Source organism: Pseudochaenichthys georgianus, chromosome 14, assembly GCF_902827115.2.
Source record: "Pseudochaenichthys georgianus chromosome 14, fPseGeo1.2, whole genome shotgun sequence".
NCBI lineage: Eukaryota > Metazoa > Chordata > Actinopteri > Perciformes > Channichthyidae > Pseudochaenichthys > Pseudochaenichthys georgianus.
In genome coordinates this window covers 29,857,192-29,872,502 of record NC_047516.1, presented here as the reverse complement: position 1 = coordinate 29,872,502, position 15,311 = coordinate 29,857,192, and the positions used below count along the sequence as shown (strand labels likewise).

Here is a 15,311-nt window from a genome sequence, read left to right as displayed (position 1 = left end):
GAAATGTATCAGAGCTCCAAAGTGTGCTAATCCAATATTGTGCTCGTCTCTTAGATATAATAGGGCCGGTGACTGCACTACCTCAGATGTTTAATCTCATTTCCATTGTGGTTATCTATGTTTACTCTCACATTATCATTTCCGATGTAACATCTCCGTAGCACAGAGATAAAATCCCACCTGCTGTTGACAGAGCAGCATTTTAAACTCAATGTCAATAGTTACATTGTTATTCTTTAGGTGTGTGTCTGTGTGTGAACGGGTATTCGTTCTTGTTAATAAGGCACAGACAATTTAAACAAAAGGATGTTTGCACAGTGTTTATTGTGTTATAATACAGGAAGTAATCCAACAGTAGAGATTATTAGGATTTAGGAGTTCTCTTTTTTCGATCGTAATTTAGACAAATATGTGAAGGTTTTCCAGTGTAGTCAATGTGAGACAAAGTAGAAACAGACCCACAATGCTACAACAAGAGACTTCCTAAATGCTTGTTATTTCACCCCGATGGGCACGTTACTGCAATGTGTATTTATATGCATATTTGAATTTTTTTAAAGAAACTGTGCATGACTCTTTTCACGTTATTTATTCCTTTGAGTTCAGAGATTCAACTCAGACATTCAGACACAGAATGTGTCAAACTGTAATACTTTTCAAACTTGAGTCTCTGGAGTTGTGATACTATCTGTATAATACAGAATCAGTTTTTCCATGTCATTAAGGTCTGACCTTAATGACCACTACTGTATCGTTATACAGTAGTGCATGCACATTCAACCGCAATGCATTACCAGTCACCAAGTATAAGGTCAGACCTTAGCAACTGCAGCAGTTTCCAGCATGAGCAGTAAAGCGAGTGAGAAAAGTTGTGTATTCATGACCATTCAGATTTGACAGGCTTACCTGATTTGATCATTCATTTTTTGCACATTACTAGGGCAAAGGGATCAGTGACAAAAAAAACTGATGCTAACTCAGCAGCATGCTGTGCAGAGTGTTAATGCTTGGGAGAAATATGGCAACTTCCCCAGGGAACAAGTATTGGGTAAGTTAGTTAGTATGTGGTAGTGCACATGTAAGAAATATTATGGTCATCAAATGGCTGTGATAAGTTGTTGTTACCACCACTCTGATGCTTTAGAAGGGGCAAACTGAACCCACCAGTAGGCATAATCCAATGTTATGAATGGATGACAGACTGGCTAGGTTTAGGCACCCTATCTACCAGTTTAATTTTAGGTAGAAGATCATGGTTTGGGTTGTATAAGTATTCCTATGTTTATCAAGTACTGTATGTTACGTTTCTTTGCTTACGTATGCTACTTTAGTTACTCAACGCTGACTTTTGGTTTCACACGGGTCGCAGACTCAGGCCTCAAACTGTTCTGTCATTGTTTGACTCGTCCATTGACGCCTCCCATCCCCCTTAGCAGACTTGATCTGTCTTTGAACTATGTCACCAAACTTCTCGTAATTGCCTCACCTTCTCGTAATTGCCTCACCTCCTTCATGATCGTTGAATGACCATGTGAACTGATGATATATGTGATAGAGGAGCCCTGCTCTGCGTCTGTTTCTATGGTGCATACTCCCAACTCAATATTTCTTAAACAAATCACCACAACAGAAGGTCATTTTGGCCAAAATCTAATAGATTTATGCTGGAGGGCCCCCTGGTGGGTTAATCTGACCATGGTGCAACTGCTGCCTTCTCATAGTGGCCGCACTTATTATTTGAATAATGTTCAACCTGATTGGCTGAGAATGCACATTTTTCAGTGAGTGGATTCATAAAGATAGGTTGTTAAATCTGTGATGCATCCACAGGGCATTGCTCAGCCTGTATCAGTGAACACGGGCAGTACGTGTTCTGTTCTCTCATTGTATGTCCACGAGATGGCAGTATAACCCAGTTTTACTTTTCAGAATCTTCTTCCAGAGATAATATTTTGACTTCTTCATCTCAAGAGAAAAAAAGCATTTTGATGATGCAGATAAAAGTATACCACAGGGGAAAGTTATGTTTCTGTATCTGGTACAATACAGCACTCGTGCCATTGTGGCAGAACAACCTCAAAGGGTTGGATTAACAGTTTAAAATATCTATTTGATAAATGATTGCTAAGTAATTGAATACAGTCATATATGTAAGGGATGGATGGAGAGAACTAGCTTTAAAATGTGGCAGTAGAAACAATCTCTTAGAACTGTTTGTCTCAAATTGAATCAAGGCTAATATTAAGGATGGTACATTTGATTCCTCCCCACTTCAAAGAACAAGCAGAGCATGAAAGAGAAGAAAATGACTTATTATCTGAGGAAATTAGTTCATTATTTAGTATATTTGGATCTTGTTTTTGTTAATCTATTTACTTGTTATCGTAGTAATGCACTCGCACTGTTGAACCTCATACATTATGCAACTGAGTAGGTGGTAAAGTGGGTGGTGAGGTGTGAAGCATTAAAAAAAGATTCATTTTTCTCTACAATAATTTGAGCCTGCATTGTGAGGTTGCAAATACTGCCACTGTGCTTAATTGTTGTGCTGGCTGGCTGGTGTGTGTTAAGTCACACGTCCTAATTGTCCCCAGTGGACGTGAAGAGGACATCAGTTGCAATGGATAATTGAACACATTTCTTCCCCAGGCTGCATTAGGGGGGCTGGTTTGTGGAGATTTTCCAATTGGTCGAAGTAACACAAGCCAAAATAACTGTTTATTGGAACATATATATATATATATATATATATTCAGTAGCAGCGTGGGTCTCATTTCTAATCTGCTGATGCCTTGTGTTTGTGCCAAAAAGGCTGTGATGAATTATGATTTAACTTCATCTCGGCTGTGTGCACTTTGCTGTACAAGAAAGACTCATCCTCCTTATGTGGGTTCTGCCTCCTCATCACTTCTTTACCAAACCCACATAAGTGGCAGCTGTACCAGATGTGGGGCCTTGTTGTGAAGTGCTGAAGAAGAACTTGCTGGTTGCTTTGTCCTGTGATTTTAGCATACAGAAGTTGGCATTTTGTGAGTAGTTATTTAATAATACACTTACTAAAAAAAAGCTTTTAAAAAAGAAAATAAGACCACACCAAAGATAAGGAGCAGAGAGGATGTTAATAATATGAATACAATCTGACGGAACCAAAACACGAGAAATAAGTTCAATCATTTCTGAAAGCTTCACAAATGAAAATATTTTTTAAAAGCTCTGAAAGGAGATGGAGGTGTTGGTATTTTGATTGTAGAGAGTTCTATAGTGTGGGGGATCTAATAGTGAAAAACCCGATCACCCTTTGTAGGCCTCCATCTGCAGATCTCAAAGAGGCCCTTTAATGCTCTTTGGAGTTTTCCCTTTCCTGTAGTGTGGTATATAGGTTTGTGTGCATGTAAATGGTCAAAGCGTAGGGTCCACAAGTTCCCTCCAGAGACAGTTTCTCTCCCACACTCAATGTTCTACTTCTGTAACATAAGAACATCACTATGTAACACTCTCTTATATTAGCTAGCCCTCAAACACATTGTACGTGATGGCGGTGGCACAACTTTTAGCAGTTGACCAATCACAATAGAGCCAGCCAACTAACCATTCAGAGCAGACTGGGCTCTGGTTTGACCAAGGATGAAAGGAGGTGCTGCAGCACAGGCAGTATGAGAAAAATAAAGAGCTTTTTGAAAATTAAAGCATGAAAACATGTCACAGGAGAGGCACTAAATACAAATGTGAACCTGTAAATTAGCATAATAGGGCCTCTTTAATAATCTTATTTTCACTTTTGAAGTTTGTTTTCTCTGATATTTGGACATGGATTAAAACATTTTCAATGAATTCATATGTTACACGTAATGTAGCCCCATGCCAAGAATGGGGAGATGAGGCCTTCAAAGCAGAAAAGGTATTTGTATCGTCCCATAGAGGGCGTCAGGTGAATATTGATGTATTCAAGAGAAATTTGAAACATTATTCATGTGTGATAATTTAAGAGGCTCTGTACCAATTCAATTCAATTCAAAACCTTTATTTATCCAGGTAAAATCCCATTGAGATCAATGATCTCTTTTTCAAGGGAGACCTGCAGCAGTAGGTTCCACAAGAAGACATAAAAACATAAACAACAGAACAACAAAAGGACATCATACAGCAAAATGTACAGGGATTACAATTTACATATTTAACCACATGTACAGGTACCAACAGCATCTGATTTTGTAGCATCCAACCGAGCTTTAAAAACATGTAGTGGTATGGCTTGGTAATTTTCCATTCTTTTTGCAGACTGTTCCATGTTAGTGGAGCTGCACATCTAAAAGCTTTCTTCCCTAAGACAGTCCTAGCACATTTAATAAAACCACAGCATGCGATCTCAGGCAATAAGTACTTTCAATTTGCAGAGAGATCAGGGAGCAGATATAAGATGGTAGTTTATCCAACATGGCTTTGTAAATGAAAAAGTACCAGTGACTGAGCAGTAAGTGATGGAAAAACCGCCTTGGTATACAGGGTACAGTGATGCGTAAGTGCTTTACAATTTGTAAAAAATCTCAGTGCACTGTGATACGCAGCATCTAACTTGCTCAGGTAATTGGCAGGTGCATTCATATATAACAAATCACCATAGTCCAGCACAGGTAAAAAGGTCACAATGACTAGCCTTTTCCTGGCCTCAAGCGAGAAACAGGACTTATTTCTGTAAAAGAAACCTAGCCTAACCCTCAGCTTTTTAGGCAGGTTATTTACATGACATTTAAAAGTGAGACAATCATCAAGCCAGATACCCAAGTATTTGTAACGGGTAACCACTTCAAGTTGTATTCCTTGCGTAGTTACAATATCCAAAGCAGTCTCCGGTGTATTTTTAGCTTTAGCTTTAGAAAAGAGCATTACCTTGGTTTTATCCACATTTAAAAGAAGCTTTAGTTCAGAGAGCTGAGCCTGAATAATGTTAAAAACAGCCTGTAATTTAACAACAGCCTCGTTAATCGAGGGACCTGCACAGTACATAACGGTATCGTCCGCATAAAAATGTAAGGTTGCTCCTTCGACATTTTCACCTAAACTATTAATATAGATAGAGAATAATAGCGGACCTAAAACTGAACCTTGTGGTACACCATTAGTGATGTTTAACCACTCAGAAGACAGCCCATCAAAGTGAACACATTGGGACCTTTCAGAGAGGTAGTTCACAAACCACCCCACTGCATGGCTGGATATGCCAATACTGACCAGCCTCTGCTTGAAAATGCGATGATCGACAGTATCAAAAGCTTTGGATAGGTCAACAAATAGAGCTGCACAACTCTGCTTATTATCTAAAATACTCGTAATGTCATTCACCACTTTCATTGTGGCAGTGATGGTGCTGTGTTTCTTTCTGAAGCCTGACTGATGTTTAGACAGGATGTCATTTGTACATAAAAACTCCTTTACTTGTTCACTCACTAGGCGTTCAAGAACCTTAGCCAGAACTGACAATTTAGAGATGGGTCTATAATTGTTTAATAAGATGGCCTCCCCTCCTTTTAGTAGTGGCAGGACATAAGCTGACTTCCATACTTTTGGGATTTTGTTTGTGCTGAGAGAGAGGTTAAAAAGAGAAGTAAGAGGTGGAGCAATAAAATCTGCAGCTATCTTTAAAAAGAAAGGTTCTACGTTGTCCGGACCTGCCGGCTTTTTAGGATCTAGCTTGGTTAAGACTTCACGAACAACATCAACAGTAAAAGGAGTAAAACTGAAAGAGTTTTCCAGACCACATTGTTCTGAGTCACCGACTGTGGTGTTCACCGAAGCAGAATTAGAAACCGAATGAAACAGAGAGCCACAGGACACAAAATGCTCATTAAAACAATTTAACATGGTAGCCCTGTCCGATATAGTGCCAGATGCTGTGGTAAGGCACGGAGGTAGCTCATTACGGATATCACCAGTGGATATCGATTTTATGGCTTTCCAGAATTTTCTAGGGTTGTTCAGGTTCTTTGTGGTAACTGACAGATAATACTTAGATTTAGCACTTTTGATATGTGAAGTGAATCTATTTCTTAGCTGCCTAATATGCAGCCATTCTACCTCTGAGCCTGATTTCCTAGCCTTTGCCCAGGCCTTGTTTCTCTCATGCAGGAGACTAGATAGTTCAGCAGAAAACCAAGGATTGTCTCGTCCCTTCACTCTAAATGTACGCAGGGGTGCATGTCTATCTATAATTTCCATAAAACCAAGATAAAAATAAGACCATGCAGTCTCAACATCAGCACACAAATCGATTTTTCCCCAATCAAACCCAAACAGATCATGTACAAAACCCTGCTCCACAAAATATTTTATGTCTCTCTTGATGATAATACGTGGTTTAACCTTTTGGACTTTTGTGTCCCTAATTGTGGCTACAACACAGTGGTCACTCACATCATTCGCAAATACTCCCACAGCTGAGTATTTATAGGGAATATTAGTTAGAATGAGATCAATTAGGGAGGATTTATTTGGGGACTTAATATTAGGGCGAGTAGGACTGTCAACAATCTGAGTAACATTTAAAGAGATACAAAGGTTTTTAAAATCCTCTGACACTGCAGTTAACCAGTCCCAGTTAAAATCTCCAAGTAGCACTATTTCCTTGTAGTCTAGTTGTGATAAAAGATTTGCTAGCGAAGACAAGGAGTCTTTGACAGCTGAGGGGGGTCTGTAACAGCCCACGACCATGACCTGTTGACCCTTTGCCACTTCAAATTCAAATTGCTTACTGATAGATTTGGAAACTAATGTGGATACACTGAACTTATTCTTAACATAAATGGCAACGCCACCACCTTTATTAGGCCGGTCGGTACGATACACATTATAACCATTTAAGGCAATGTCAGAGGCCAAAATAGATTTATTTAGCCATGTTTCTGATAAAACAATGACGTCGGCGTCAGTCAAGCTCGCCCAAATATGGACAAAATCTAGTTTACCTAACAGACTGCGCACATTCAAGTGGATGAAACCCAACCCAGATCTAGCTTTAAAATCAGCAGGAGTAGCGATCTAACTACTACTACTGGGCGGACCAGGGTTAGGTTGTACATTTCCTGATAGTAATAACAACAACAAAAACAGGCATCTTTTCCTCTTAAGCGACACACATACATTGTCATCTACTTTAGGATCACCGGTAAAGTCTGCGAGAGTGTGATTAGAGCTTAAGAAGCAGTCCTGAAGAACCATAATCGCAGGAAAACAGAAAAGACAAACATATTTTGTCGAGCAGATTGACTATGACAAGGCAACCGGTAATTGTTTGTGTAACACATCCGAACCTTTGCAGGGAAAGCCCACTGCGGGTGGCAGAACAGACCTGAATCTAGTAGACTCCTCAGAATGACTAGAGATCTTCTCATAGTCCAAAATAGTTAACAGGCACAGCAGAATCCCGATATGGGCCATTTTCCCAGACCAGCACACAGAATCCGCGAAGTTCCCGGAGCAAAATCAGCACAGCAGCAAAGGACAGACGAAAGCAGCAGCGTGGTATCCCCGGGGTGAAAGCAGGCCTCTGCAACAGCAGAACCAGGACAGGTGGAAAGCAGGCCCAGATCGCAGGCAGCAAACAGGTGGAGCCGCTCCGTCTCTTCGCGACGAGCAGGCCTCCGTAGATCGCAGATCGCAGGCAGCAACAGGTAGAGCCACTCCGTCTCTCCGCGACAACCCCGGAGCAAAAACCTCTCCAGTGCAGCCGCACTCCACAGGCGGGAGCAGGCCTCCGTAGATCGCAGGCAGCAAACAGGTGGAGCCGCTCCGTCTCTTCGCGACGAGCAGGCCTCCGTAGATCGCAGATCGTAGGCAGCAACAGGTGGAGCCGCTCCGTCTCTTTGCGACGTCTCCGGAGGAAAAACACCTCAGTACAGCCGTACTCGACAGGTGGGAGTTGATTTGTTAAGTCTAAGTTTTGTTGGCAAGCATATATGTACAGATATACAACACTTAATGAATGTTCAAATCAATGTAATAAAAGGGTACAGCCTCACAGGCGGTCAAGCATGGAATTGTTTTGTTATTTCCACTTGTAGCAATCAACATTACAACACTTACAAAAGTCCTTCTTCACCCAAGAATAAAACCCATAGTGTTGGAGGTTGTGTAAAGCGTTTGTGTTGTGCATTTGCTTTCTTCTTCTTGTTTGTATTTTGTTGAAGGTCTGTATGTGTTTTTGTTCGTGGGTGTAGTAATAAGCAGCTGTTGGCTAAGATATCTCAGCTTCTTGTGCTCCCACCGTGCTTGTCACTTCTCATCCATCCATGTGCAGAAACTCCAGTCTACAGACCATGAAGCGTGTTCAGTGTGAGCATGCTCAGTGCGGGGGCTCGGGAGACTTAGAAATCCAAAGTGTAGGAGGCGATGCGTTACTGCTGCCTGCAACCAGCATGAGTTTACACTGTCAGCAAAACCTGACCTGAGGAGATGGAAATTCAAGGGCTTTATGTACCAAGATAATGCAAATGAATGAAGGAAGTAAAAGCAAGCAAGTCAATATCATTGAAAGTGTGTTATATCTAAAACATCTCCTTGTTTATTCTATTCAAGGATTAGGCTTCACTATGGCAACAATACAGCATGCTCCCCAAGGCCATATTTAATAACGTTTTTTTATTAATACCTCCATATCACCATGGACACTGGTATTTTCTTTGGAACTGAAAATGTTCTTCTCTTCCTCTGTGCCTCCATTTGGCTTTTTTAGCAATGTTGATCACACATGTCAGAGTATTGCTGCCAACATGATTTTAAGTGTAACACATCGTGTGAAAACATCACGTATTTGATATGCTGCTAGAATCAGTCCCAGAAACATGTTTTTAAGGGATGTTAATCGTGTGTGTGTGGATGGCACATGTAGCCATTTTATTAAATGCTCCAAGATATGGTTTGTACAGGCTCTTGGTCATGCTTGTGATGAGGGGCATATTTCCTTGACAGTGCAATGGAGAGAAGAGATCAGAAGCACACATGAAACCAGTAAATCATGTGTTTTGGCATCGCTACGCCTGCTAATGGTCTCCAGGGGGCAGACATGGCAACAGTGGGTGAGCAAATGAGTAACGGGTACGTTTTTGTTTTTTTTACGAAGTTAAAGAGGCCCTACTTAACACTAGTATGTAGTGTGTTATAGGTTTTTGTGCATGTAAATGGTCTCCAAATGCTAAAATCCCAAAGTTCCCTCGCCCACCAAGCCCCCAGGATGTGAGCCGGACTCAGATGAAAATATTCGTGCTGGCCAAACGGCGGTACTACACTTCCGTTTGGTTGCCAGTGTCACTACCCGATCCGTCACCCTACCCGATCGGTTCTGTGCATGTGCGAGAGGGTCCGCCATGTTGGACAACTCCGGACGGCAACCCACGATGGACATCTGACACAGTGGCTTTTAGCAAAGCTCAAAAGGAAAACTCGAAAGCTCAAAAGGAAAACTCGAGAGAGATAAGTTATTGTTAAAAGGAAAACTCGCGAGAGATAAGTTATTGTTATTACAACGTGACTTCACTATTATTTAACAACTCTTTTTATTGGGTTCTTTTATTTGGGGTTAAGTACATTGTTAGAATAAGTGAGGAATGGATTTAACTTCTGTTAGACAGCTATCACACTGAATACATATTTACTGTTGTTAGACAGCTATCATACTGAATACATATTTACTGTTGTTAGACAGCTATCATACTGAATACATATTTACTGTGAATGTATGCAAACAGTTATGGCATTACTAATGTATATATAATTACATTAACTGTGAATGTCTTTCATTTTAATTAATTAATAAAACAATCATTTTCCATAAAAAAGTTGATTCAAGAACAAATCTGTTATGAAATCAGTACTTTTGTTATATGACTATTATTGCTAAATTTGAAAGGTCTTCACCAGCTTTGGAATTATATATATATATCCCATTTATACTGACAATCATTAACACTTAGATTTATATTTATATTCTACTGTTGGATGCTTATGATATTGTCACCCTTTCCAGTGAGAACACTGAGAATGTTTTTATTAACTTCAGACATTTTCATATACACATGTAATCATACACCAACACACTTTTTAGAGATATACATTTTTCACACACAACACACAGCCATTTACTAAATTAAACCATATCCCATCATAATACGAGCAAATAAAAAGGCACAACAATAAATATATTTTGTGTGTGGGGGGGGGTTCTTAAGATGATGTCATTTGCATGTAATATTATTTATTAATATGGAATGATATAACTGGAGTTTGTTATCCTTTAATTTGGCTTGATTCATTGTATTGCAGGTTGTGGGTAACAGCCAGTCCATGGTAGCAGCACGGGAACAGCTTTATCCTCTGAACTTGTGTGCTTTCCGTTCAAAAACTGCAGGAACCCTAAACACAGACAAAACCCCCTTCCCTTTGTGGTGTATCACAATGCACAATCTCAACTATTGTAAACACGATAATAAGTAGAGCAATCCTTCCTAAAAGTAAATCTTGTCTTCCAGTATTTTTCACGAGTCCAGTATAGTATTTAACTAGACCAAGGTAGCAAGAACTAGTTTATCTTTGTTAGAAATACAGAGCACATTTGCAGAATGTGTAAACGTCATATTTATAGGATTAAGCATGCCATCAGGTACAAAGTATACATAGAAATTATTTATGTTTGCATTACAAAACATAGACTTCAGAGTCACACAGTCAAACTAAATCTAAAATAGCCTAAATGTTTTCAACGGTGTGGCCTGGCTTCCTTCAAATCCAAGCATGAACTACTGTACCTTTATAGAATGCAGAACTGGTGGCTGGCTTTTCATAGGGTCATCTAACTGGCAGCAATGACACCATCTCACCTGACACAAGAGTTAATAACACAATAACACTATATATCAAATGCTTCAGGACCATTTAAAATGTATATATATATATATATATATAACATGCTTCAGGACAAAGTACAACCATAACTTACCCAGTTAGTAACGTCAGTTTTAAGAGTTGACCAGTAGTAGCCAGCAATGACTCTGTTTCTAGTGCCGCTCAAACCATTGTGGTTGCCTGTTCCAGCGTTATCGTGGCACTCTGTTAGGGCAGACAGCTTTTCCTCCTCGGACAAGATTACCAAACGCATGTACTGCTGGTTGGAACCAATATAGAACAACCTGCCATCTACAAAACAAAGAGCTTAGTAACTTAACATTTTTTATTTAACTTAAACATAAACTTCAATGTTCATCACATCAATTCACAAAACTGAGGGCATTTTGAACAGAAACACAAAAAACGAGTCATTCAGGAATTAAATTATTATATTATAATTAATATAATAATAATTAAATAATAAATTATATTATAATATTACATTATTTGTAAAATGATTGGGCTTTTATACTTTAGCATATTTAAATACATGTTTTGTATAGTATTATTTCATTTAGAAAGGCAATACAAAAGTCAGGACAGAGCTAAGTAACAAGTGATGACATTAAAAGTAAGTGCCCAGTAAGTCCTAACACAAACTAACGGGAGAATGAGAATGAATTACCTTTTACTGTAAAGTTCGATGACACACGGCGCATTTGAAGTCGCTCATTTTTAGAGTGGTCTGTGTGAAATTCACCTTCAGACATGTATTCTCTCAATTTTTTGTAAAATACAAAAGCATTCATTCTGTCAGTCAGATGCAATGCAAATCGCAGTTTGTTCGTCACATGTAAAAACTCGCGCATGCGCAATGCATATTTGCATATTGGCCAGCCGTCTGTAGACGGTCTAGACGCCAAATGTCCATCGTGGGTTGCCGTCCGGAGTTGTCCAACATGGCGGACCCTCTCGCACATGCGCAGAACCGATCGGGTAGGGTGACGGATCGGGTAGTGACAGCCAGGCCCGGAAACACTTTTTCCCATTGACTTACATGGGGAAAGAGTGGTCTGTAAATCGTTGGATAATTTTTGTTAAACTAAATAAACAACCCAGTGTGAACACTTGTATAGCCCTTATTAAAAACATTTGTTCCTCAAGTTGTAAAAATGTGCTAATAACGTTATTCTGAGAGTTATTTCCCTCTGCATTAGGAACGCGGATCTAACCCACGGGACCGCGCCGCCCGGCACGTTCAAGTTACGTGTCCCGACCAATCAGAGCACACTGTGCTCACAGGGAGGGTGGGGACTGGAGCTATTGGAGCTACAACGAGCCGTTAAAGGCAGAAAGTGAAATGCAGTGAATACAATACATGTAGTTTACAGAGATGCTGTAGGAGAAACCAATGTGAGTTGCGTTTATCTTTACCCATGGATGCACAATAAGAACGGACCCATATCGTCTTACTGCCATCCCACGGAGCTGTAATAATGGATATATTGCACATGTTTGCTGTAATTCATTATCATACTACATGGGCTGTATGATTAAATCTTGTACCGTAAATGTTGTATTAAATAAAGTTAATATTACTTATTATTATAAGTATATATATATACAGTGCAATCATTCTTCCATGCTAAATGAAGCTCTGTTGGATATCACTAGATCCTGTTACAGCGTAATTGTACATAATGATTGATGTCACATTAGCATAATTACTAGCTAGCCGCTAGCTGCTAGCTGCCGCCTCGTTAATATCAAATCCATCATAATAACAAATCATTACCATGATGTCATGAACGTGCGGTGCTGTTACGTGTACGCAAATTGACGTGATTGATGTGAACGAGCATTTTGGTTAAAGTTGCGCATGCTCTATGAGCGCACATGCGGGTACTTTTCAGGCATGCCGGGTAATCTGTGACGTTTCACTCTCTCAAAAGTTGGGCCATTTTATCATCATGCGCTAATGAGCAGCTCTCAGGAATTAATGAGGCCCCGCCTCCCACGCTGTATCCAGTTCTTATTATACATCCATGTCGCCCACACCTACCTAAAACGCCTCCATTGAACTCCTTTGTTTACTTCTTCAAAATAATGACATCACTATGTAATGTACGCTTATAGAAGTGCATATGTAATAGTTGCACTTCTATAAGCTACTGTAGCGCTCCAACACCTTGAACATGATAGGCTTAGGGGTGGGACATCTCTAAGCCTGTTGATCAACCACAACAGAGCTGGATATCTCAAGGGTTGTTCAGTTGGAGGTTCTTTACTGATGATGTTTCTTTATATTTCATCTCCACATACATGCACTACAGCTTTGAAATGCAATGCTTTTCTAAGGATCAAACCAAAAGCTCAGTGATGTCTCGCCCCTTAGCCTATCACGTAGAAACGGGTCGGATTGCTAGCCAATAGAAGCGCGAGTGTTGCATTGTCATGTCACTAGTTAAGAAAGAAAACAGAGGAGTCCAATAGAGGTTTCAGGAGGGAGTGTGTGGGAGAGAAACTCACTTTTGGATTTTAGCTTTTGCAGACCATTTACATGCACAGATACTATAACACACTAAAGGGAAATTAAATCACCAAAAAAGCATAATAGGGCCCCTTTAACTTTGTATTACAAAGAAGAAGGAAAAACCTACCCGCTGCCATTCTCATTTGCTCACCCGCCCACTCAGTGTGTAACCATGTCTCCCCCCTGGAGACCATTAGCAGGCGTTGCTATGTCAAAAAACCCATGACTCAGTGGTTTCATGTCTGCGTTCTTCTGATCTCTTCTCTCCATGGCACTCTCAAGTTATTTAGCCCCTCATCACAAGCATGACCGAGAGCGTGAACCATAGAAAAACCAAGAACCATATCATGCATTTAATCAGATGGGTACATGGGCCACCCACACACACACTCTCTATCCCTTCAAAACATGGCGTTGCCTTTAAGGCAGTGGGGGGAGTATGTGGGAGAGAAACTCCATTTGGAGGGGACTTTAGGATCTTAGCCTTTAGAGACCATTTACATGCACACAAATCAGGAAAGGGAAAACCCCCAAAAGCATAATATGGCTGCTTTAAATTCATACAAATCTAATGTGACTTCCTGACTGTTTCTGTGTGCAGCATACCACCAAAAAGAGTCAATAATACCTGTCTGATTTTCAACCCTTCAAAAAAAAGCTACTTGAATTGCTTCTTGAAGGGGTGTTCATCCTTGTTAAAGCCCATTGTGACAAAGTAGGTTTCATAGGATTTTTTTATAATCACAATTTATGATTGAACTGTAATTATTAATATCCCACTCTCTTTTCGACAGTGTGTTGCTATTTTTACTCCTCCTCTCTGTGAGTAAAGTGCTCCTCTCCTGGGATCCAAACAGGACTCTGCGAACAAACCACCTCGAGTCACGGAAGCTAAGGTCTTCCCTTTGCTGCTTTTTTTTCTTCTAATGTATGTGTAACAGTAAGGATGGAGCAGGGCAGTGACCTTCTGAAATGCATTGGTGGCTGTGAATGTGAGGAGATTAAATATAGACAAGGCAGAGGATGACTGGGAGGAAATAGAAGGAGGAAGCACTGCGTCATGCTCTCCTCAAGCATTTCCCCACTTCAGTGGAGCGAAAAACAAAACCAGTAGACAGCAGGCTTACATAACCTGTGTCAGAGTAACTTTGGGGTGGAGTAGACTCTGTGTTTACGCGCGATTAATATGAGAATTTGGTTTCAGTTCAGGGGTATGCCTGATCACACCTATAGTGACAGAAATGTGTGTTCTCTTTTATAAGTGTACCGTTAAGTTATGCCATAGCAGGTAATAATAATTTTGATGATAATAGTGATTCATATTATTGTTTTAGGCAGCATTTTTTACGCCTTTTTTTCAAAGTGTGTATATTATTATGAATTTTTTTCCAAATATTTTTTTTAAAGAGCCATCTTGTAGCTTTTGCTAATCATTTTTTTTACTTTTTATTATAGCAAAAATAATGACTTATTATTATATATTTTTGTTCACGTGCTGACATTTTAATATTGCAACTGTGGCACAGTAGCACTATCTACAACACCAAAATGTTTTATAATCTGCTTATAGCACTGAACATTAATTTTTAAAATATAAAGAAAATAAAGAAATGGGCAACACAAGTGCTAGCAAAGTTGTTGCTCTTTAATGTCGACAATACTTAGAGGAAAGTAAAAAAAGGGGTCCGAGCTGCTGTTTTTTTTACCCTAGATGTCTATTCCTCCAAAAATGTACAGAGAAGCCCTAAATGTGTAATCAAGACATATCAAGAACTACAATGTATCCCTGTATATTGTAAGAACATAGTAAAATGTTGCAAATCTTGAAATAAAGCATGTGTTATCACAATGAAAAGCAGATGTTGTAATAGTTCTTAAAAAACCGAAATATTTCCCACAGGATTCT

At 39.7% G+C, this 15,311-nt stretch overlaps 1 protein-coding gene across 1 annotated transcript in view; it reads left to right on the top strand.

Annotated features, from left to right (window-relative positions):
* kcnip1b (Kv channel interacting protein 1 b) overlaps window positions 1-15,311 on the top strand; it is an 80,810-nt gene that overhangs the window by 30,845 nt on the left and 34,654 nt on the right. The window lies entirely within an intron of this gene.